General features: G+C 35.3%; 1 protein-coding gene across 3 annotated transcripts in view; it reads right to left on the reverse strand.

Moving 5' to 3' along the window:
- Nucleotides 1-23,177, reverse strand: part of LOC141444921 (uncharacterized) — a 137,687-nt gene that overhangs the window by 92,319 nt on the left and 22,191 nt on the right. For 2 of the 3 annotated variants that reach the window (XM_074110711.1, XM_074110695.1), the window contains exon 2: nucleotides 3,222-3,248. The gene's annotated coding sequence lies outside the window, so the exon portion shown is untranslated. The remainder of the gene's footprint in view (nucleotides 1-3,221; nucleotides 3,249-23,177) is intronic. The other variant, XM_074110704.1, reaches the window with a different exon arrangement.

Consider the following 23,177-nt stretch of genomic DNA (forward strand, 5'->3'; position numbering starts at 1 on the left):
AATGTTTTCTCTTAAGTCTTTACGTTACGTAATGTTTGTCAATTGTATTGTATTATATTGTAAAACTCTTTATTGTACATAAAAACAATTGTGTTTGTTTACTTATTTTAAAGAGTTTGTATCCTTAAAATAATGCGACATCAACGAAAATATTAAATTAAAGGGATAAATAGAAACTCAATTTCATATAAAGCTTCGGATCGGGGCGTTAGGTGGGCCCGGCGAGAAATTTAATAAAAGCGCAACGGTTCAATGGGTATTATTAAAATTGGTCAAGACCGACTTTCTGGTAAATGATTGGTTCAATCCACGACCCTTTCGCAATTTTTAAATATCGTATCACAAGTCGAATGCCAGCGGGTACTTGAATTGAAACGATACCGTTTCTTTCGTAGTTATACCAAATGCCACACTGGCATTGTAGTACTAAAACGTTTCTGGAGTGCTTAAATGATCGCACCCGCATTGGGCACAGGTGGCTATGAAATTGATATTGTATTGGTATTTTTGTGCATAGCGTGGTGTAATCATGCCTAATAACGAGTTTATGGGAAATTTATTGCGAGCATTTGCGCTGTAGCGGCGCGGATCGGGGAAATTTATAAAAAGAGTTAATCTAATACCGCTATGGTTTTATTTTCTCATGGATGCCTACCCATGCAATATCCAAGCAACGTTAAAATGAATACGTTTGCATACGATTAATAAAAGTTAACGTGCATTTTTGTTAAAATGACGATTAAGAGGACGATAAATAGTTTTGTTATACATTTGTACTATCGCGTACTGTAATTATGAAGCGGACATTGTTAATGTTTATGTTTTTTTTATAAAAGCAGTAGAAGAATAAAGAATGTTAGATATAATGCGATAGCGTTCCCATATTACTCTACAAATACTTCCAACGACGAATGAACTTGACTCAATCATTATCACGAGTAATACTTCAACGCCGGGACTCGAGTGCCAAACGGACTCCTAAAACCCCGCCTTATATAGCCAATGGTTGAGCGGCAGAACACGTGTCGTGCTTAGCTGAAATCCGTTATCGAGAACGACTCTCAAAGGATTTAATTTCCTGTCGGCGAAATGAAAATCGATTAGTTTGATTTCCGACGCCCGCCGGCACCCGAGGGTCGATAGTTTCCGATGTACCCGGGGCCCAATTTAATAAGACATGCGAGTTAATCTAACTGGGCTACCTTTGGCTCCCACGCCTAATGGCCCGTCCTACCGACTGCGCCAGTAAAACCTAATCAAGTCAATTGTTTTGAGCATATTGGATTGATTTGTATTCAGTTTCAATAAGATTCAGTTTGTAGTCACTGCGTGCCAAATTGGTGTACCTACCGACTTTGTTCTTCAATATTAAGACTTGATGATACGTATAATACGCGTGAACGGCTGGACCGATTTCGCTAATTCTTTTTTTGTTGAGTTTTCTATTGTCTTCTTGGTTCTTGTAAAAGAAGATTTAGAAAACTAAAAAAAAAACAACACCGGGGGCGAAGCCGCGGGCACCAGCAAGTATTGTATAAACATGAATTTGACTGTACCAAATTTATGTGGTGAAATCTTTAATTAAAAATTCAATGCTGCCTGTGACGACAGGTTATAGATATGCACCTTTTTTTAAAGGTAAGAAGTGGATCTTAAAAATGAGTCTCTTAACCGTGCTTAACAAAACATACAGATAGCCTAGTTATGAAAAGAAAATCACCAGAACCAATTATTTACACCAAAATCGCCTCACGAACACCGGCTTATAAATGTTAACTCGTATTTACAGCTTACTAGAGTAGCGTCAAGGTGATCCTTGGAGGAGACCTATTTCTAGCAGTAGAGTATCTGTAGAATAAAAGATAGTGATGATTTACAGATTTCATTCAGGTATTTGAAAGCAAAGCCAAAATAGACATAAAAGCTTATTTTATGTGGTGTTTTCTGATGTTTAAAATTATATTAATCGGAATTGGGAATAGCACTTAATTCGATGGTTAAACTGCTTTATGTTAATTAATTATAATACTTAATGTTTGTATTTTCGAATGTAAAAATATTTCAGATTAATTTTCATAGTTCATATTCGGATCCTAGGTTTTTAAGCACTCATGCATGAGCAGAATAGAGCTTTGACACAGCAACAGTGTATTTAATATGCAACACCCAAAATTTTATATGCAAAGTGCACAGTCTCATTTATCATCCCAGCCTATATACGTCCCACTGTTGGGCACAGGCCTCCTCTCAGAATGAGAGGGCTTGGGCCATAGTTCCCACGCGGGCCCAATGCGGATTAAAAACTTCACACACAATTGAATTGCTTCGAAGGTTTGTACAGATTTCTTCACGATGTTTTCCTTCACCAGAAAACTCGTGGTAACTTTCAAATGTAATTTCGCACTAGTCTAAGGGGCTGTTTCACCATACATTGATTAGCGTTAACCGACGGATAAATGTGATGCCGTCTCCATCTATTCGAACAAAACAAATAAAGACGGCATCACACCTAACCGCCAGTTAACACTAATCAATGGATGGTGAAACAGCCCCTAAGTCTACAGAGTAATATTACAGGGGATTGAACGCCCCTGTTCTTTTTCGAAATTTTTGATCCACGTTGTAGTCACGCCTTTCAATACCTAGAATACCTTGAAGTACATAAAATAAAATAAAGTACCCGGGTGGCCGAGCTTTGCTCAGGCTAAAACTCATTAATAAGCGTTTTCCCAGAGATAAGACCAACATACCCCGAAAACCCCTAGGTACATACCAAATTTCATCGAAATTGTTGGAGCCGTTTCCGATATTCTTATTATATAGAAGAATTGCACGTTTAAAGGTATTAGGTAGATAAAAACTTAAAAAAAAATACGTCTTATTGAGCCAATGACAGCAAATGTTTGAGCTAGTAATGTTAGGATTATGGTCTTGCAGATATTGGCCATACATATTGAATTGAAAATTATTAAAATTGTTAAATATTAAAATTGAATTAACTTAAACAATAAAACAATTAAAATTGGCAATGCTGTCTTTAAATCTAAAATCACAGTACCATTTACCAAGGACCAATCTCCATTTTAACGAATTTCAAGCGTATACGAAACATTCAACGGTATTTAACGAAAACTTCATTAAGCCGAAAATAACAAAGTCATTCCGAAACTCGAATTGTTATTTAACACTGAAAATTATTGCGGGAATAATTATTTACTTACCAAACAGGCAGGTAGAGCTCTGTCCTTCTGGAACAAAAACAGATGAAACTTTTAATTAAAATCGTTCGTTCCAAACTTTATCATTGTTCTTAATAATTACACGGAATTTTAAAGACGAAATCGAATTTGCTTTTCTGTATTTGTTATCCCTAGAATCAGGGATTCTTCGCAGGCTCATCTGAATACTGCAGCTTTGTTTTCCAATAAAAAACCGCAGAAAAATTGTCAGTACGTCAGGAAAACAAAATATTTCTTCGTGGCTAAAAAATTTAAATTGGCTATTCACGAATACCTCACATATGTTTGACAGCAACATCGTCTTCATAATCTATTTTTATAGTTGATCCCACGGATATATACTAAATTGGATGACATAAGTGCGGTAAACTGTATAAACACCGAGTGTGTTCATTTTTATCATTTTATGGAAAATATTTGCCTGTAATTTGAATGATGTAAGTACTTAGTAGATTAACATTATTCAGCATATTCGCTGCTGTTAAACTAGGATGTGTTTATTACAAGAAAATGAAATCTTAGCGTCATTCAGTTGAATACAGACCCGTGATTTAAATTGCCCTTTTCTCTGCCGTTATAAACCTTTTTTAAATAAATTTTATGCTAAAGTATTCACAAAAAACAATTAGTATATCATATTATAATTAGTATATTATGCTAATTTTAAGAAATTTAAGTACCAATGAAAATGTACACCATCTAAATACTAACCAAAGAACAATTTACGCAACTGCGCTATATTTCTATAATTTCGAAATAACCTTTATACCTAATGCTAGTCACCAATTGTGCTGTATAATTTAATTTTAAGGGCTAGTAAATACTACTAATATATTATTAGATTTATTAGCCACAAAATGTTTGATTAGCGGACTGGTTCGTTACCTAGTGGTTGCAGCAAAACAAACCGCCTTAAAGCATTATTAGCACAGTTTCCAAACTGTCAAGAGTAATTTTCGATGAAAAGTCTTATGCCTAGTCTAACACATCATTATTGCGAAGCAGGATATTATCTCTGACTACATTTTAATATCCCTCAAACACACTGGCATGGATATTATATCGATTTCATTGATAAATTCTTATATAATTATCGTAACCAAATGTTAGCTCTCATGGATGTGACAACTTAATTTTCGAAACATAATAGTTTGCGAACGAAACAATAATATTAATAGTCAATTTACATGAGACTTCCGGACAGGTATTATGTGAGTGACATAATAGAATAGCATAATGGTTGTGTAAGTCAAATGGGTGTAGGTAGGTATATTGGGGGTCGGAGGTCGAAGTGAGAGCGGGAGGGAACGACCCTGCCTCGCCGTGGCAGGCAAGCTCAGTGCACACTGGAGGGTTAAACGCGCACACTACTTTGCATAAAATGACTTTGCCTTTGAAAAAATTGTTTGTAAATGTTTGTAGGAAAACGTAAACAAAGTTTTGATTTTTTTTTAAATCCTACTGACGAAAGAAACTAGCGGATTGATTGTTTTATGGACTGTGTTTTCGAATCGAATTTTATTGACTCGTAAGTTTTGCTCGTCCGTATAGATAATTAGATTTTTATTAGTCACTGGCATTAAAATAGTGCCTATTGATGCGTATTTTGAAAATAATTAACTAGTAATAAATTACTTAAAAAGTAGGTTTTCGTAGTGATTAGCTTTGAATTGAAAATATTCATTTACGAAATTTTAAAAGTAAGATTAAGTCATACATGAATAAGAAAATTATTACACTGATTCTTAATGTTAAGCAAATTATAGAATATCTTAAAAAGGATGCCAGCTGAGACATGTAGATTTTTGGAGTCAGTATACATTTGTGCAAAAATAATAGTGTGTCCTAGTCCTTATAAAACCACAAGAGGAAGAAGCGATGCATCACTAAAACCGGTACTCTCGCGCAGACCCGCTCCACTCGTGCCAAACTGGTTTCAAAACCAACCGATAGTGTTTTAGTTAATTATCTTTGAAATAATTAAAAAATAAGCCTCAAATAAAATGTTACACAACTTATGACAAATTAAGATGAATCACTATTAAAATAACAACTCAACATTTCAATATCTGGAGGCATGATAATCTTGATACCTTGTAATACTAATTAAATTTTGACGTGGATGGATTTGTGGTTTAAACTTTTTATTACGTACTTATTATACCTCTTTATTACATTAAAATACTGGCTGGATAAAGATTAAAAGAAAGTAACGTTCAGTATAAAGCGGTTTAAATTTATAATCATGTAGAGATACATACGATTAATAATGAGAATCTCCATACGTAAAATAAAATAAAAACCACAAAAAAGAAACGATTGCCTGCAATATGAAACGGTTTAATTGACTGTTTTATTGAAAATGAGAACAGCAATGCATTCCTGACTATACTCGTAAACATTGATGTAAGGACAAAACGACAAAAATTGAGGATTAGGTCCGCTGTTACGTTTAAGATTATTTCGTGAATAATCCACGGGAGGAGACTGATCTCTTCCCGTGGGTGTCATAAAAGGCGACTGAACTGAGAGCTGAGAACGGCACGGTGGGCTCTTATCACCCGTACCCGCAAGTTTTTTTGCATATCCAATACAACAATGACTCTTTATGGAACACCTAAACGTAGTAAGCAGTACATAAAACATAGGTATTTAGAGATTTTCCTGGATAAGCAATAGGCGGCCTTTTCGGTTCAGAGCGATCTCTTCCAGGCAACCTTTACAGCATATTAGAGCAATATCAAAAAATACACAAAAGCTGACCACACAGAGGTAGGTTCAATACACATACACAACAAATCTAAATAGACAGCAATATTATAAATAAACTAAATATAACATTCACACGGAAGATGACAGATAGTGCTCCTTAAACATAGATTAAAAACTACTTAATTTAATTGGATTTGGGTGTTACGTTACAGAAATTTTCAAAAAGAACGAAAGCGTTCAACTAAAACTTATTAAAATGCATTCAAGTTATTCTGCCATGGCAGGCAGTATAAAGTTTTCAGCTCACCTGCACTACGTGCATAATAATCTTGTCGCAGGTATATTTTAGCAAAATTATGAAAATTGCGTTGTCATGCGGGTGGGCGCATGAATTAGTTGTTTTAATTTGGATAGTTTATGTGCATATTTGAGTCTAGACGTTGTTTGGAATATTTTACATAAATGAAAATATAGACACAAATATCAAATTCAAAATTCAAATTCAAATGATTTATTCAGTAAATAGGCCGCAATGGGGACTTTTACACGTCATCTTTTTTTAAACTACCAGCGCTTTCGGAAAGACCATCATTGCCAAGAAGAATGCGCCGCAAGAAACTTGGCAGAAAGTCATTTTTTCATAAAAATATAATTACAAATAAAATACTTAAAAACTATATTATACAATTAAAGAAAAAAAAATACAAAAAATAATAATAAAAGAAATACAGGGATGTATGGGGTCCCTTAGTTAAAATACTAAACACTAACTATATCTACGTTCAGTGGAAGTGTAGAATGCTTCCACCGTCATAAATTTTAAAATAATAATAACAATAATTTAGTTCTGAAATATACATTTCAGGTCAAGTAACCATTAAGCTTTTGGATTTCGAAGGCAAGTTCACGTATCGTTTGAAAATAAAAATTTAGATTATGCCTTCCTTGTTATAAATACTTGCTAGGAAAGCTCTATGAGATAATCTTGAGGGTAATATTGTAGGTTTTCCGGACTGTAATTGTTGGCCATTTCCAAGCAATGTTAGTTACAAGAAACAAAAGCTATTTCCTTTGTTGTTAATTTTCCCCTTAATTAAATCACCGATTCAGTAAATCATGGTTACCCTATTTTTAGAATCATTACCTCTTTGGATCCTATTTAGACTGTTTTATTCTTATATGACTCCTTTGCTATAGTGGAAATTCAAGTCAGTCATTGTCAATTATTTGTTTTGTTGTATCGAGGAAATAATTTGATCATTGCATGTTTTTAGGATCCCACTTATCTTTAATGCTTCATTAATTCATATCACCTGATCACCTGTTCGATGTCCCCATGTACCTATATGCGGAATTGAATTTGAAATTTAGTTGAAGTAATTTGTTTTCTTTAATAATTGTTTATTGACTCATTAGTTATTAATTAGCATTAAGTAAGTACTATATTAACAGCACTTGACCTAGTTCTATATTATTTTTCGTTATTTCTATGCTTTACATTTTTTTATTCTTAAATATTCGAGCCGAAGGTACTGCTAAACAAATGCCTTGTTTTCTGGAAACGTAATTAACTTGTCATAAGCAAAGTCACGCAGAAACCAGAAGGATTACAAAATTAAAAAGCTTTTCAATACGTTCAAGTGAAATTTTAATTTTGCAAGTCGCAACATTGAACTCGGGAGTGTTAATTAAACTCGTCTCATTCAATGAAACTGAGAATGAGTTGCCGAAATTAATCAGTATTTGAATAAGTCAAGTAAAGAAAGTTCTAAACGGGTAGACTCGGAGAAATTGAATTTCATTCTATTAGAGAAGTTCTTGAGTTGATTAGCATAGTACAAGGCGAGATGAAATGAGCTTCACCTGGCGCTGGTCAGCTGCGCCTGCGAAAGCTGTGACCTAAAAAACTTGGATAATCTATTCGTGTAACGGTATTGAAGTCTCCTGTAAAGATTATTGAAGCATTGGCTATAAAAGCTTCATATACCGAGTGTGCCCTGTAATACGAGCAAAAAATTAAAACGTAGATAGATCATCCTCGTCAAACTGAACAACATTATAGTTCAGCGACTTTTAAAAATAATGGAGTCTTTGAATTTTCCTTTTTTCATACAAATCAAATACTGCTATCAATGTACGCCATCCTAGAACACAACTGACGTCGCCTGTCACGCTACAAACATCAAGCATTTTGCTTTACATTGCTTCTTCGAATAAACTTAAAACTGTAATAAAAATTAAAAAACTAATTACCTATTTTTAAAAGTCGCTGAACTAATGGTGTTCAGTTTGACGAGTATGTTCTATGTTTTAATTATTTGCTCATATTACAGGCCACACCCGGTAGACATACGAGTGAATCCGAGTATTTTTGGCTCAGCGAGCTTTCTCTCGACGGAAAAACAACGAGCGGAAAACTCGCCTAGTCATAGTAGTCATGTAAGTACGTGAAATTACGTGTACCTGCCTCAACAAAATTTATTGATTCAGGCATTACTATCCGGAAGTCTATATCAATAAACTACAATTTGACACCGAAATTTAACAAACTTTTTTTTGCAACAGGCGTCCTCAATAAATGAAACTCGAATTATAAATCATCAAATACAACACTACAATTTGGTATATTACAATTTGGTTGTAGAGAAGCAAGGTAAAAATATGATAGTTCACCAATATGTAAACTCTTAATTGTACAAAATAATGTAAATAAACCACTTTAAAGTGTTCACCAATAGAAGATGCAAATAAAAAAGTTATTATTTGCGAACTGACTTAAAAAAAAACTGCTGGTGATTTGCAACTGAACTGGTTTTTAACAATAAAAGTTTTTCTGTACTGGTGCGTTTATTAGCAATTATAGCAATATTAGCGCAAGATACGAAAGTATTATCACAGACTGAGTTTAGTTAGTGATGCGTGACTCTCTTGGGCTTAAGGTTTTCGAGTAATTTACTAGACATTTACGAACAAAAATACAGGAAAAATTGCCTTAATGTCTCATGATTTTATGTTTTTAGAGCAAACGAAGAAATAAATATCTCCATTTCTAAGTTACTCGTATACCTATCATTTGCAAAAGAGATATGCAGGCGTTGTCTTGAACTGCTGCAGGAACGCTAAAGCAGAGTCATAAAGTAAGTTGTTAACGATTATCGCGCACCAGTATTACGCCAGGTAAATTTCATCGTAGAAATCTTAAGTACCATTTTTAACATAGCTTGCGTTCGCTGATTTCATGGCATGTATGCTGTCGTCAGTGAATTGCAAAAACATATTGCCTTGTAAGTATGCGCAAGTAAGATCATCCATGATAATTTTAAACGAAGAAAAAGGTTAAATACCTAACTTTATGTGCCAGTGGTTTAAATTTCAATTTCTTATTATACTTTTTATATCGATATAAATCTTGCAATTTAAAAATTACTTTAAACAAATAATAAATAAGTCTGAGTACCTCCACAGTATTTATTCAAGACGAAGCATCTTTACTGACTCATCAACAAGCGGCGAAACAACGAACTTGAAACTTTGTGAGTGTTGGCGGGCCCCTTGAAGCATAAGCGCTTATTAAAAATGGATATTTAGTAATTAACTCCCGGGGGATCAGAGAATGGTGATAAGAGGGGTCCTAACAAAGAAATAAGTTGTGAGGAATACTGCGGGGTGAGCTAGTACGCAATGATTCATTTGGAATATTATTTTTTGCACATCAAATAAATAATTGCCTATATATCAATTTATTCTCATCATTTATATACCTACCTTTGTACATCAATTAAATTATTTCAATACAAATAAACTAACTGTTTAGCAAAAGTAGTACTGCAGATAATTCGAAAAAATACATCGACACAAACTATACAAAAATACTACAATCACATCAAAAATACTGACTCCACAGCAAATTAACTAGAGCGTGCGTAGATGATACTCATTCTCATAGCAAAATAACTTTTACTGTCAATTTGGCACCGGAAAATTAGGTACGACAACGAGCGGAGCGAGAAGGAGCGTTAGGTACAATTGCGACCACAACGCGCGAGCCGAGCGAGCAAAGCGAGCGCGCCGCGGTAGCGGCCGGCGAAGCGCCAGAACCTTATTTATTTAGGGAATAATTTGGCCCCTACTAGTGCTGGTTATGTAAAAAGTATATACATGCTGAAAATAAATTGAGAGGTAATTATGTATTTGATGTGCAAAAATAGAAGCTATATTTAAAAAAAAGGAGTTACAAGGTATGATGTGCGTTAGTCATTATTAGCTGTGCATGCAATAATAAAAATGCTTTACTTTAAGATAAATAGCGATATAAAGATTATAATTTGCAGTTTATTACGTAATATTTTGAGTGGATATTTTGCTGTGCAATCAGTAATTTTGATGTGAATTCGGATTTTTTTTGGATAAAAAAGGACTTTTTTGCTGTGCGTTTAATTACTACCCATTCTATTTTACCCCTTTATTAGCGATGAATAAAGCAGTTGACGGCGCCGGGGCACACGTGTCGGGGACTAGTTCCGCGATCCCTTCCTGTTTATTACGTGGCTGTTGCCACGCGTATTCTCTAGCTATACTATAATTATAGACGTATCGAACGTACTCGTACATCTGTCATTTCACGTGCCATCACATTTACTTAATTGAGTTCGACAACTGACTTTTATACTCAATACCTTACTGGCAAGGTCTCCTCTAAAACTTGTGATTTAGTTTCAAAGGGAATTGAATGGAGCACCGGGATTCCGACTTCCTCTCGGAATATTTTAATGAGAAATTCTCATAGCTTTAGAAACAGTAAATGAGGGCCGCGATCTCCTGCGTCAGTTTATTTTGTCTCACATAAAGTTTGTACAATTTTGGGGAATTCTCGGCAACGTCTTATTTGTGTGCGTCGGCTGGGATTAAAATATAATGTTTGGAAGTTGGGTCGTTCTGGAGTTTGCGAGTGGACCAGATTGGAATTATTACCTGGACGCAAGCGGACCGACCGCGGCGCGGACGCCGGAATTATTGCAAGTGCCAGATGCTGACAACAATCGCGATGACAAATGACTTTTACGCCTAAGTCTAAATTACAATTCTTTGCGCTACGGCTCTTTTTATTACTTCTGCAACTCTGAATAATTACCTTTTTACGTTTCCCTAGCCGTAACAAGAAGCGTTATGATTTACTTCAGTGCGTCCATCTACAATATCTACATGTTTATCGCGATTTACATTACAGCCATTAACATTCAAGGGAGGTGAAACAAAAGTTTTAACGATAGCGGCCGTCAAAAACAAATGAAAAAAACCTTTCAAACATAATTGGAACGATAGCATTTGAATTGCAAATGGTTTAAAAACAAAAGCACTAATCACATACGCTTATGAACGTATAGCCTGCGTAATGAGTTGTCTGTGCATCAGACCTCTTCGTTAATTAAAATCGTGTGTCAAGATCAACTGTGAACGTCCTAATTATATGAACTTGGCTAACGTTGACCTTGACGTTGCATCGATTCATTCATAAAAAATTATGATCTAACAGACGAGGGAGCCTGCATGTTGTGTCACGTCAAAATAAAAGCATTACTTAACACATACGCGTGAGTCGGCCTCAGGCCTCGAGCGCTGGAGAACTTTTTTGGGGATCCGTCACTGTACAATTTAATGCAAGTTAAAAAATGATGAATATGCAAAAATGTGTGATTATGTTTTTGTTTACATTATCGTATAACCTATGAATAGATTTGAATAGCATCAGGCGCGGCTCACTCCGCGATTTTATTTCCCGCTACAAGTAGATGTCTGGGGCCCCCTAGAGTGTGCTATTCAACTACAAGTGCCGCGTGCGAGTGAATACGAGTTATGCGATGGACTGCACAGAGGCACGATTCTTATGCCTAACTAAACGTCACTTTTATGCGGTAGTGAGGCTTCTGTACTTTGTGTGATAGCAGATGATGAGAGTATCAATACATGTTAGTTATAAAAGATTTCAGTAATTTTTGGCTGGCTTTTTATATATCCATTCATATTGTGGGGTTACGGTATTTTGAAAAGCCACCTGTTCAACAAAAGGCTTGAAATACGCGATAAGCAGGTTTTAACACGCCATATTGTATTGAAGGACTAGCATCTACTTTAATCCATAGTACCTACACAATGCCACCATATTAAGCCATAAGGTTGCTGAATCAATGTAAGTTTAGCATGACCTTTAAGCTTAATATGACTAATGGAAATCTCATAGTTATTGTGTCTGATTCATTGTTTTATAAAACGGCTTATTAAGCTACTTAAGCCGATGGATGGTAATCACTGGCTGCGTAATAAAATGATTAAAGATACAGGAAACGAAATGAGTACATATACTGTGTAAATCTTGTATTATAACCGTGTGCGGAACCACTGGCTGGCGTGACCGTTTCGTTTTTAACCGGTTCCTTTGTTTCATGTTTTACACATATTTTTGACAACGACTTGTTTGATGGTTCGGCACGTTTAGCTTGTTCTTCCGCATTCTCAAACTTTAATTAAAACACACCCTTAGTTTAGTTGTTATTGTTTTCAACATCCGTAAAAAACGTCACGGTGCCTTTATGTTCCTTATCTCATGCTAGATTAGATTATGGACGTGTCTAAGTTAAGTCCCTCGATAGGTTCCTAGTAGTTCCTACTGTGTACGTTCAAGGACTTTAATTCATGAGCCACCTTGGAACCATTTCACAGTAAACGTTATAGTGACATCGCATTCGTTAACAATGAAAATCGTAGGTAATGACTTTTCTTTTGAAAAAGTTCCATGGTGGCTCATGAAAGTCCTTGACCGCAGGTACTGTAGTGGACGGACGGTCCACTATTCTATTATTGCCCTATTAAGTTATTAAGCAATTAAAAACACTTCCTTAGGATATTTTCCTGTGTATTTCCAATCAACATGCTACGTTGGCAGCTCGGATACAAGTCTTTGTTTTACACCCTTGCGTCCGTTCCATATTATTATTCAAAAATGGAACTATGCTGCCAGCATCGAACCAACGGACACAAGAAGTTAGTACAGTACGTGACAGTAACAATCGTTGTTACTATATAAAACTACCTTAAGGGTAGTTGACTTTGAGAAACAAAAACGTCTATTAGAAAGGTTCTTTGTGGTAATAAAATAGTATTATCATTTTGTCGCTCTTCTATTTACAGTGTCATAACTTTACTTTGCTATTTCTATGGGCAAGTTAATTGACTTCAAGAACTTTATCTCCCCTTTTACAAGAAGAACCACATACCGGTTGCTACGAAATTCCCACCAAAGGTGGCGAGGGAGTGAAATGGTCCCTTGTAACAGTCCATTTTACAAATAAAAACCATAGTAGGTACAAGTATAATTCTTTGAAGAACGGATAAAATGAAGTTTGTGCAACCCTATTTTAAATAGATTATTGAATCAGGCGTTACTTTGCGGAGGTCCATATCAATGAACTAAATGAATTTGATAGCATGGTGTACGGTTGTTACTCTGAAGATGAGCTCTGGTTGAGTTCGAAACGTGTCACTGTGGTGTGGTGGTGGTGATAGATGGGTTTGTGTGATTTGTGTGTGTTCTTACAGTGTGGAGGTGGAGGAACTGCATGAACACGCATATTTTGCATAAGCTTAGCTATCGTAAGTTCGCGGGTGAGCAGGGAAATTATTTTAGTTCATTTTTCAACCCTATTTTAGTAAAACTAAAGAATAAATATCACAAAAAGTCTATTTTATGAGTACACCTCACCTTATATCCCCGGAGTGACAAATGACAAGAATAATAGAAACAAACTCAATAAGTCAATATACCTTTCAGTTGAAATCATCTACGACAATTCAGGCTGACTGACAAGAAAGCCCGCAGGAGTTGACCCTAACATTAGTTTTTGATATTTTTGTGTACTTAAGTAGCACGTCGTACAATAATTCCCTTTCACATGTAGAGTATCTCATACAACTTCGACCAATGGCTCTCTCTGGCCACAACAAGTATTTCCGCTTTCATGCATGCATCTCGCCTTGACAAAGTTTCTGTCTCATACAATACATGCATAAACGTGAGTATGCTATTACATACGTTACTTGTGACAGCAATATGCAGTAGAAAGTTCAACGTACTTTGTATGATTTAACGAAATCCGGTGTCAACTTTATGCGGTCATTAAATTGCTTTTATCGGTGAAGCGCATCGGTAACGTAACCGGCGACTCAAAGATATTGAGACAGATAATTTGAATTCAATTGACGAAGAATGAAAGAGTTGATATTTGGCTTTTCATATAAAAAGTGACAACGGAGAGCAAGTTCGTTGACTTGGTCATGACTTACTTTTCAGTGGATGTTATAAAAACAGTTGACTACAGCGAATCAGAATTTGTTGGAGCTCCGTCTATAATAGTTGCTTGCAATAAGTTAGCATGTGTAATTTTTTTTTGGTATTGTAATATTTAGATTTTTGTGAAAAAAAATCTTTTTGAAATTTTGATTTTTGTGAATGATCATTCTATAGAAAACTATAGGTTAGGTTAGGTTTGTTTTATAACAATTCTGAACAATCATTGGATTCAGAGAAAAAAGAGTTATGACAAACGACCATTCTGACAAACATTACATTCGGACTTTCAATTAGTATGCGAGCCGATATGGACCCAAATAACAAAAACTTAAAAGTTGGGTGAAAATTTTGATAAGTAATTATTTCAATAAGTTATTGTGTCTTATTTAGTAAGATCTGTCACAATTTTTTATTATATTAACGGATCCATCGTTCAAATTGAGTTTTGGTTCCATGTGGACCGTGCTATAAGAATCGATAAGGAGTCAGACTGGCCAAGTACGAGACGGACTCATACACGAAGTTTATTATTACAATGGAACAAAAAACGCCATGAATAACAAGTTATATTAAAAGGGTTCCTTTTAATTTAAAAATTTGTTTTATTTTTAGTAATTGGTGTTAAATCGCCCAGAGTACGAGTAAATATAGTATAATTACTACATTAAATGTTTATGTTGTATCTATTATAGTTTAAGAGACAGTCCTATTGCGCACTTTGTGCGTGGAACCCTAAAAAGCAGCAAAAATATATTTAAATACTTTGTACTTTTTCCTGTTTTCAATGTAGCGAAAATATTTTTGCAATAGGTTTGCGATAACTCGTAGTCGTATGTGACCTTTCTGGATATTAAATGTACTTATCAATATTTTTATTATTTATCTAACTTATACCTACTTAACCGTAAAAGTTTAGCGGATCCATTATACTCGTAAATAAATTAGTTGCAAATGTCAATATTATGCAGTTTCACTCTTTTATTGCAGTTTTGCAAGTTTTCGTGCACTTCAGATTACCTATTAATTAACTGAAAGTGTATAATTATGTATTTTTAACGATGTTCGTGTAATACAGGCGCTTGTTACAGCATGAAGTAATTAATACACGTAATCATCATGTATTATGAGATTTGATACTGAAAACGTGTAGGAAATTTGTAACTGTAATGCATTTGTAAAATTACCCGTGAATTGCTTTGATGTTCGAAAAACGTTTTGATATATAGTCGAACACGTACCTAAAAGTAATTACGTCTCAGGGAATCCTTTATAATCTTGTTTAAAGTTTTGTCAACAAGTTAATGAAAAAAAAAACACTTAACAAAAAAAGATGTATTTTTGACAAGTCATACTCATAAAACATGCACACACTTAATAACCGAAAAGTGATACAAAAACCCAATTGTTAAAATACCCCAGAAACAAGTTGATGCGCTTGCGCAGAGTGCGCGTTGAACTCTTTTGTATGGTCAATTGTATTATCACAACAACGACGTTTGATTATAGTCCGATTTTAATGAAATGGTGATTAAGATAAAGACAAAGATAATTTATTTGTCAAACATGAGTTCCTATATACAATTGTTAAATTGAATATATAGATGTACAATAATTGTATGTCCTGTCCTTCATGTCTTGCCTTGCAGCATACAAATTTTTACTTATGACTTTAAATAATTATACAATAAAAAAATAGGAAATAATTAAATTATAATCAATATTACATTAATGTTATATAAATAATTTTGCATTTCATACTAATGCTAATCAGTGGAACATTTTGAAAACAATATCTAGTCTATATTATCTAGTAGATATTCGTTAACAGAGTAATATGCCTTGTCGGTTAAAAAATCTTTCAATGCTTTTTTGAAACTAGGTCAAGTTAAAGCTTTAAAGAAGAACTTATAATCATAAGAATAATATTAGTTACAAATAGGCGTTTTTCTTGCCGTTAATAATTTCTATAAATAAATACCTATTAATCGACTCCACTATTAAGTTCTATGTTCTCACGTTGTGATGATCTCAGTTTGAATTCATCTTGACAGTTAATGTATTTATAATTTGGTTTTATACTGGTATTATATAAATCCAATATAATAGTATTTATAAAATGCAACTGCGGTTTCACAGTCTGCCACATCCTGTATAAAAGGTGACGTCATAATTATTGTCTATGAGTAGGAAATCATACTGCGCTGTTTCACTATTTGTTCCTCATTGATGTCATCTTCCAAATCAACACCAAATATAAGATTTAGTCTCTGTTTCTCAAACTTTTTTTATCTTAAATAGCACAGAATCAGTGAGTTCTTAATCTACTGCTACTGACTTTTTTAACTACTAGTTGTTACCGTAGGCGACAGGCTAGCAACTTGTCACTATTGTACCGTTTTTGTCAAACTTAAAACCTATTTAATTGCTAAAAGTGGCTCCGAAGCGGTAACGTTTCGTGTGCTCTGCCTACCCCATTTGGGAATACAGGCGTGATGTTTGTGTTGTACGTAGTTGTTGATGGCGACTTTGTCTGTGAAAATTTTTGTTTATCGTGTACCTGCGGGATAGTTCCGGATAAAAATATATATACATTTCCGGGATAAAAATTCTATATCCTTTTCAGGGTTTAAATCCATCTTCAAACAAAATTTTTAATGCGCATGGTCTTAAAGTTAGAAATGGAACATAAACCAATTAAATGTCTTAGCGAGGTTGCATATTATTTAGTTTACTATCTAAGACTGGTCGTTATTCTGTATACCTGACAGGTACAAGTGTGTAGAGTTAGGAGTTAAGTGAAATTCCAAGCTTAGCAACATGTACGAATATTTTTTTGGAATTCTTGAACATAAAGCATTAAACTAACTTAAAATAAAAAATAAAACCGGCCAAGTGTGAGTCGGACTCGCGCAAGAAGGGTTCCGTACCATTATTTATACAACATTAGACATTAGCAAAAAAAAGACGTTTGTTGTATGGAGGCCTCCTTAAATATTTATTTCATTCTTTTTTTAGTATTTGTTGTTATAGCGGCAACAAAAATACATAATCTGTGAAAATTTCAACTGTATAGCTATCACGGTTCGTAAGACAGACGGTGACAGACGGACAGGGACAGCGAAGTCTTAATAATAGGGTTTCTGTTTTAACCCTTTGGGTACGGAACCCTAAAAAAAAAGATGGCGTGCGTGAGGTTTTCAGTTATTTAATTAACACTTTGTAAAGATAATATGTGGATACAGGTCGCTTCCGACCGAAGCGACTTGGAGGTCAAAGTCAAAGTCAAAATATCTTTATTCAATTTAGGCTATAACAAGCACTAAAGAATGTCAAAAAAAATCTACCACCAGTTCGGAGAAACCTTTGTTAAGAAGAATCCGGCAAGAAACTCAACGAGGTATATATTTTTTTGTAAACAGATTTACAATATTATTAAATGCTATCTACACATCACAAGCATTTAACACATTTTATTTTTAACACAGTAGGTTTGCTATTTGAAGTAAGGGATCGCCAATGCGGATCGGAATTATTATCCATGCCATAATATAATCATTAACTTTATTATACGCCTTAGATATTAATTTATTCTTGACAATAGATCTGAATTTTGTATCCGTTTCATTGGTTATATTCTTTGGAACTTTAAGCTTCCCTGGGTTTCTATATATTCTAAGGCTACTTTGGCTTATTGACGTTAGTGCGAAAGTCGCATATGTTCTTCCTAACATACATGATTATAAATAATTTATTGAATCAGGCGTTACTTTGCGGAGGAGGAAAAACATAAAGCGACGGCAGTGTTAGGATAGGTTAGGTCTATGGAGGAGTCTTATATCCAACAGAGAACGGCCTACGACTGATTATGATGATGATAGATGTCATAGATGATGGGTACTCAGTTAAATAAGCCACCAAGTCCACCAACATAATCGCACGCCACGGTGGTCGACCGATCGAATCGATGGGCACCGATTAGTGCACGTTACGCAAGTGTCATTGCCGTCATTTGCATAAGAACTGTGAGTAATCGACATCGCAATTATTGTATAACTTGAGGGAAAATTCCGTCGCGATCCGAGTTGTGGGGACCCGCAGACCTAAGATCAAGATGTGTTGTTTACGTTGTAAGTGATTTATTGTATCAGATGTTGGTTTCTAGAGGTTTCAAAAGCGAACACTGATTTTAGGGTTCCTACCTCAAAAGGAAAAACGGAACCCTTATGTAGGAACACTTTGTTGTCCGTCTCAGGAACGGGTGGATCCTGAATTTTTTCAAGTTTTTCCACCCACCGGTTTAGATTTTAGAGGGGGGGGGGGGGGGGGGGGACGCTCGATTTGAATAAAAATTAGCACTTTAAAGTTGAATATTTTACAAACAAATCACTGAATCGAAAAATCGTTTTAAAAATCCGCTAATGGTTTTAAAATACCTATCCAACGATACCCCAGACTACAAGGTTCGATGAGAAAAAAAAAACACCCCCACTTTACGTCTATGGTACTCTAAAAAAATTTTTTTTTTTTTAAATTTTTTGTTGTACCATTTTGTCGGCATAGTTTACATACCTTTATATTCGTGCAAAATTACAGCTTTCTAATATTGATAGTCCCTGAGAAAAGCCGTGGACGGACAGACAGACAGACATGGTGAAACTATAAGGGCTCTGTTTTTGCCATTTTGGCTACGGAACCCTAAAAAGACGGCTCCGTACCTCAAAATCGATATTTTTTCTGAGTGAACTTTGTGAAAAATTTATTTCAAGGGCCAGTTTTGTTGACGTATTGATTTGAGATATGAGATTTTTTCAAAGTAGTGATGAACAACGGGGATCATAGAGATTGCCAATTTGCTGTTAGTTAAAGAAGCACTGAAACAACACATAAAATTAAGTAACACCTAATTAAGTACGAGGAGGTTTTACTTTACAATGGACAGTTCTCAGTGCTCTAATTAAACGCACAGACCTTATCTTTTTCGGGTGAAAAAATCAGTGTCTGATAATATAGCACTAATTGAGATTTCTTATCGATTACGTTACTTTAATGCTGAAGACAATGGAAGTGTCAAAAGAAAGCGATTAAGATTGCGATTAGAATGGTGGCTTCTTACAAACTTTTGTTTTTGTTTTGGACGTCGTTTTTGATGCTTGCCTAACTGTTGCCATAAGCAAGGGGAGTTGACTTTTTACATTCAAAAAGATATCTTATTTGATATCTTACTCAAGCTTTTTACTGTGACATTATGGGCTAACGACAGAAAATACCCATTTGATTTAATTGAATTTGAACTTGACAAAGATCAATTAAACTTGCAGTCTATTTACAAGCATTGTTATGAAAACATTAATTTAACAACAACAAAGAGAACATTTAGTTCTAAATTGGTTTCCAAAAGGACTTTTTTGTTTCGTTGCCGTTCTAAATGAGTCATAGATTTTTGCTTGTCTAGTATCCAAATTTATAACCAGGAAAGTATTGATGGAACTACTCTCAGTTATAAACAGGTATACTTTTGACATGGTCAAGCCCTCTCGGACTCCGAGGAGGCTGGTGCTCAGCACTGGGAAGTTAAAGCTGATAGGCCAGAGATACATTGTATGCGTATAAAATAACACATGGCCATCACTGGCAACAGTTACGCCGTGTGACGCTGTGCCAAGCCTATTTACGTCACTTATCAATTATCAACGCTTTCGCACTCGGTTTGTCAACTAGAACTGAAACAAGCGAATTGACCATAAAACCTACATTTGGGTTTCTCACGATGAATATGATGTCACTATTTGTAACGACATGATTCGATTTGGTTGGAGAATTAAAGAAATTTTTAAAGCGCTGCGGGTGTCTATGGGCAGTGGTGATTACTTAAAATCAGGTGACCCACTCACTAGTTCGTTTGTCTGGCCTCTCTAACATAAAAAAAAACATCAATAGGCATCTTCTGTTGTGCTGATTCCCCTAGGAATTCCTCTAGCCTCTCTAAATTGTCATTTAGAGAAAAGGGATCAAAAAGCTGCCATCTTCGGAATCTAGTCATTTTTAAGTTTTTTTTTTAATTTACGTTAAGTTTAAAATAGTTGTACTCATATATAGATAAAGAACCTATATAGAATCTAGAATCATATATAGAAAAGCATCTTCATTATCAAGGTCAAAGGACTTAAAAAAATACATTTAATTTCATACTATTATATGTAATAGGGAAACGTCCGAGTTACTAGCCATTGTCCCAATAGTTGCTGTTTTTAATTGTATGACATTAACAACAGTAGTGGCAGCAGGGCGTCATCTATTGGACAATAGCAAGTCGAGTAACAGGGCATTTACCTTATCCGAGTGTAAAATTGTAATACCTAGGTGACCGAGTTTCGCTCGGGCTAAAAACTCGATGACAAGCGTTTTCCCAGAAATAAGACCAAGCTAGATCGATTTTTCATCTCCGAAAACCCCTACATACCAAATTTCATTGAAATCGTTAGAGCCGTTTACGAGATCCCAGAAATGTATATAAATATATACAAGAATTGCTCGTTTAAAGGTCGATTAGATATAAATAAATAGATAGTGCTCTGTAAATGTTTAGAACTTCAATATTAATACTATCAAAGCCTGTTTCGCCACACAGATAAATTTCTAATATTTTTGTTAAAGTACTTCCAGTAAACGAGTCTTCTAGTGACTTTATAGAAGTCTGTGTTTGATATCTGTGTACGGTTGCTATGACTTGTTATTCTAAAATTGTTGATTGGTCTTTATTCCAATATATTTTCCCTTAGCAAATGCATTTACTTTAATATGGTAGCAGAGCGCAAAAATAAGATTTGAAGCTTAAACCGGATAACGGTCTATTTTTTCAAAGAGTGCGGAACAATCAAATCGAACGAAAATGGGTTCAAACATTAAATTCGAGATTGGACGACTCGAAGGTAGTACCAACTGGCAAACCTGGAAATACAAAGTTTCGTTGCTATTGCGGAGCATACCAGGTACGCTAGATATAATCCAAGGTATAGCGACAAAGCCTGATCCGCCTGCGGCAAAGGCGTCATCTGAGGAATTGTTAAAATATAAGACTGATTCGGACAAGTACCAAAGTCTCGACAGTCATGCATTGCTTATCCTTACGACCAACATGACCGAAGAAACCTTAAACAAGGTAATTCGATGTGGAACGTCGAAAGATATGTGGACAGAGCTACATCGTCTTTATGATGGGGCAAAGGAAGATCGAAGCTATGAACTTTGCATGAGGTTTTTCCGCTTTCAACTTGAAGATAATGATATGGCAAGTCACATCTCGACACTTAAAAACATATGGTACGACTTAAACAAGGAAATTGATGGAAATGAACTCCCGGAAATGCTTTTAATTTGCAAAATCTTGGATACCCTTCCAGATAAATATTTTAACTTTAAGTCTAGCTGGTTGTTGATGAATAAGAGTGATCGAAATATCGAAAATTTGACGACTCAGTTGTGTGCGCACGAAAGAGCTTTAACGAGTGGATGTAAGGACAACATCGAAGAAGCATTAGTACTGAGATCTAAAGGAAGAAGTAAGGATAAATTTAAGAAAAGGAAATGCAATTATTGTAGAGAGGGATTCCACAAGGTCACATCATGTCAGAAGTGGATTGCGGATGGCAGACCTCCTAAGCCTCCCAAGCAAGCTGCGAATATTGCGATGTTGACAGGCCTGGCTTTAGCATGCGACAATCAAACCACTGATAAAGACACTTGGTATGTCGATAACGGTGCGACCAGTCACTTTACAAATAGAAGAGACATATTCCAATCTTTTGAAAACTTCGGAGAATCGCGTAATGTATTGACGGCGAACGGAGAGGTGATCGAATGCATAGGAAAAGGCTCTATTCAAATTGAAGCTGACATAAAAGGTCATAAGGAGTTAATAACCTTAAAAGACGTATGGTACGTTCCAAGCATTAAGAGAAATTTATTTTCTGTGTTAGCCGCGCAAGATACGCTAAAGAACAGCATCTTTCAGTCAAATGCTCAGTCATGCAACATAAGTATTGATGGCAAAGTTGTTTTAATCGGAAATCGTGAAAAGTATGGCGGTTTATACAAACTTAATGTCAAAACACTTATGCCAGAACTTGAGATTAACCAATTGACAACGTCACAAAATCTTCAACTCTACCATGAACGCCTAGGACACCAGAATAAGAGACATGTAGCAAAACTGATACAAAGAGAACTAGGAGTGAGTCTAGACTCAAGTTTCACAGATATCTGTGAAGGCTGCGTCTTTGGCAAGACACATAGGCAAAAGTTCGGCGAGAGACCAAGAGCTACAAAATCTGGAGAACAAATTAGCGCAGACGTATGTGGACCATTCCCATACTCGATTTCAAAGTGTAGATACTACGTTCTGTTTAAAGACAACTACTCAAAATATCGATGGATCTACTTTCTGAGACACAAGTCTGAAGTTCACGCATGCTTGAAAGACTTTCTTGCTGAAGCTAAAACTTGCGGACACGTCGTACAGGAGTTACTCACCGATAATGGAGGAGAGTTCGACAACGAACAAGTACGAAATACTTTGAGACAATTCGGGGTAAGACAAAGATTTACGATGCCTTATACACCTCAACAGAACGGTTCTTCTGAACGCGAAAATCGTACGGTTGTAGAAATGACAAGAGCACTAATGCATGCTCATGATGAGATACCGAAAGGTTTATGGGCTGAGATATCCAAAGCTTCAGTCTACATACTGAATAGAACGGGACCTACTCCAATAGAAGGAAAGTCACCGCACGAACTTTGGTACGGTAAGAAGCCAAGAATAAATCATTTAAAAATTATTGGTAGTCATTGCTACGTGCATGTTCCAAAAGAAAAGAGATCAA

This window comes from Choristoneura fumiferana, chromosome 2, assembly GCF_025370935.1.
Source record: "Choristoneura fumiferana chromosome 2, NRCan_CFum_1, whole genome shotgun sequence".
Taxonomy (NCBI): domain Eukaryota; kingdom Metazoa; phylum Arthropoda; class Insecta; order Lepidoptera; family Tortricidae; genus Choristoneura; species Choristoneura fumiferana.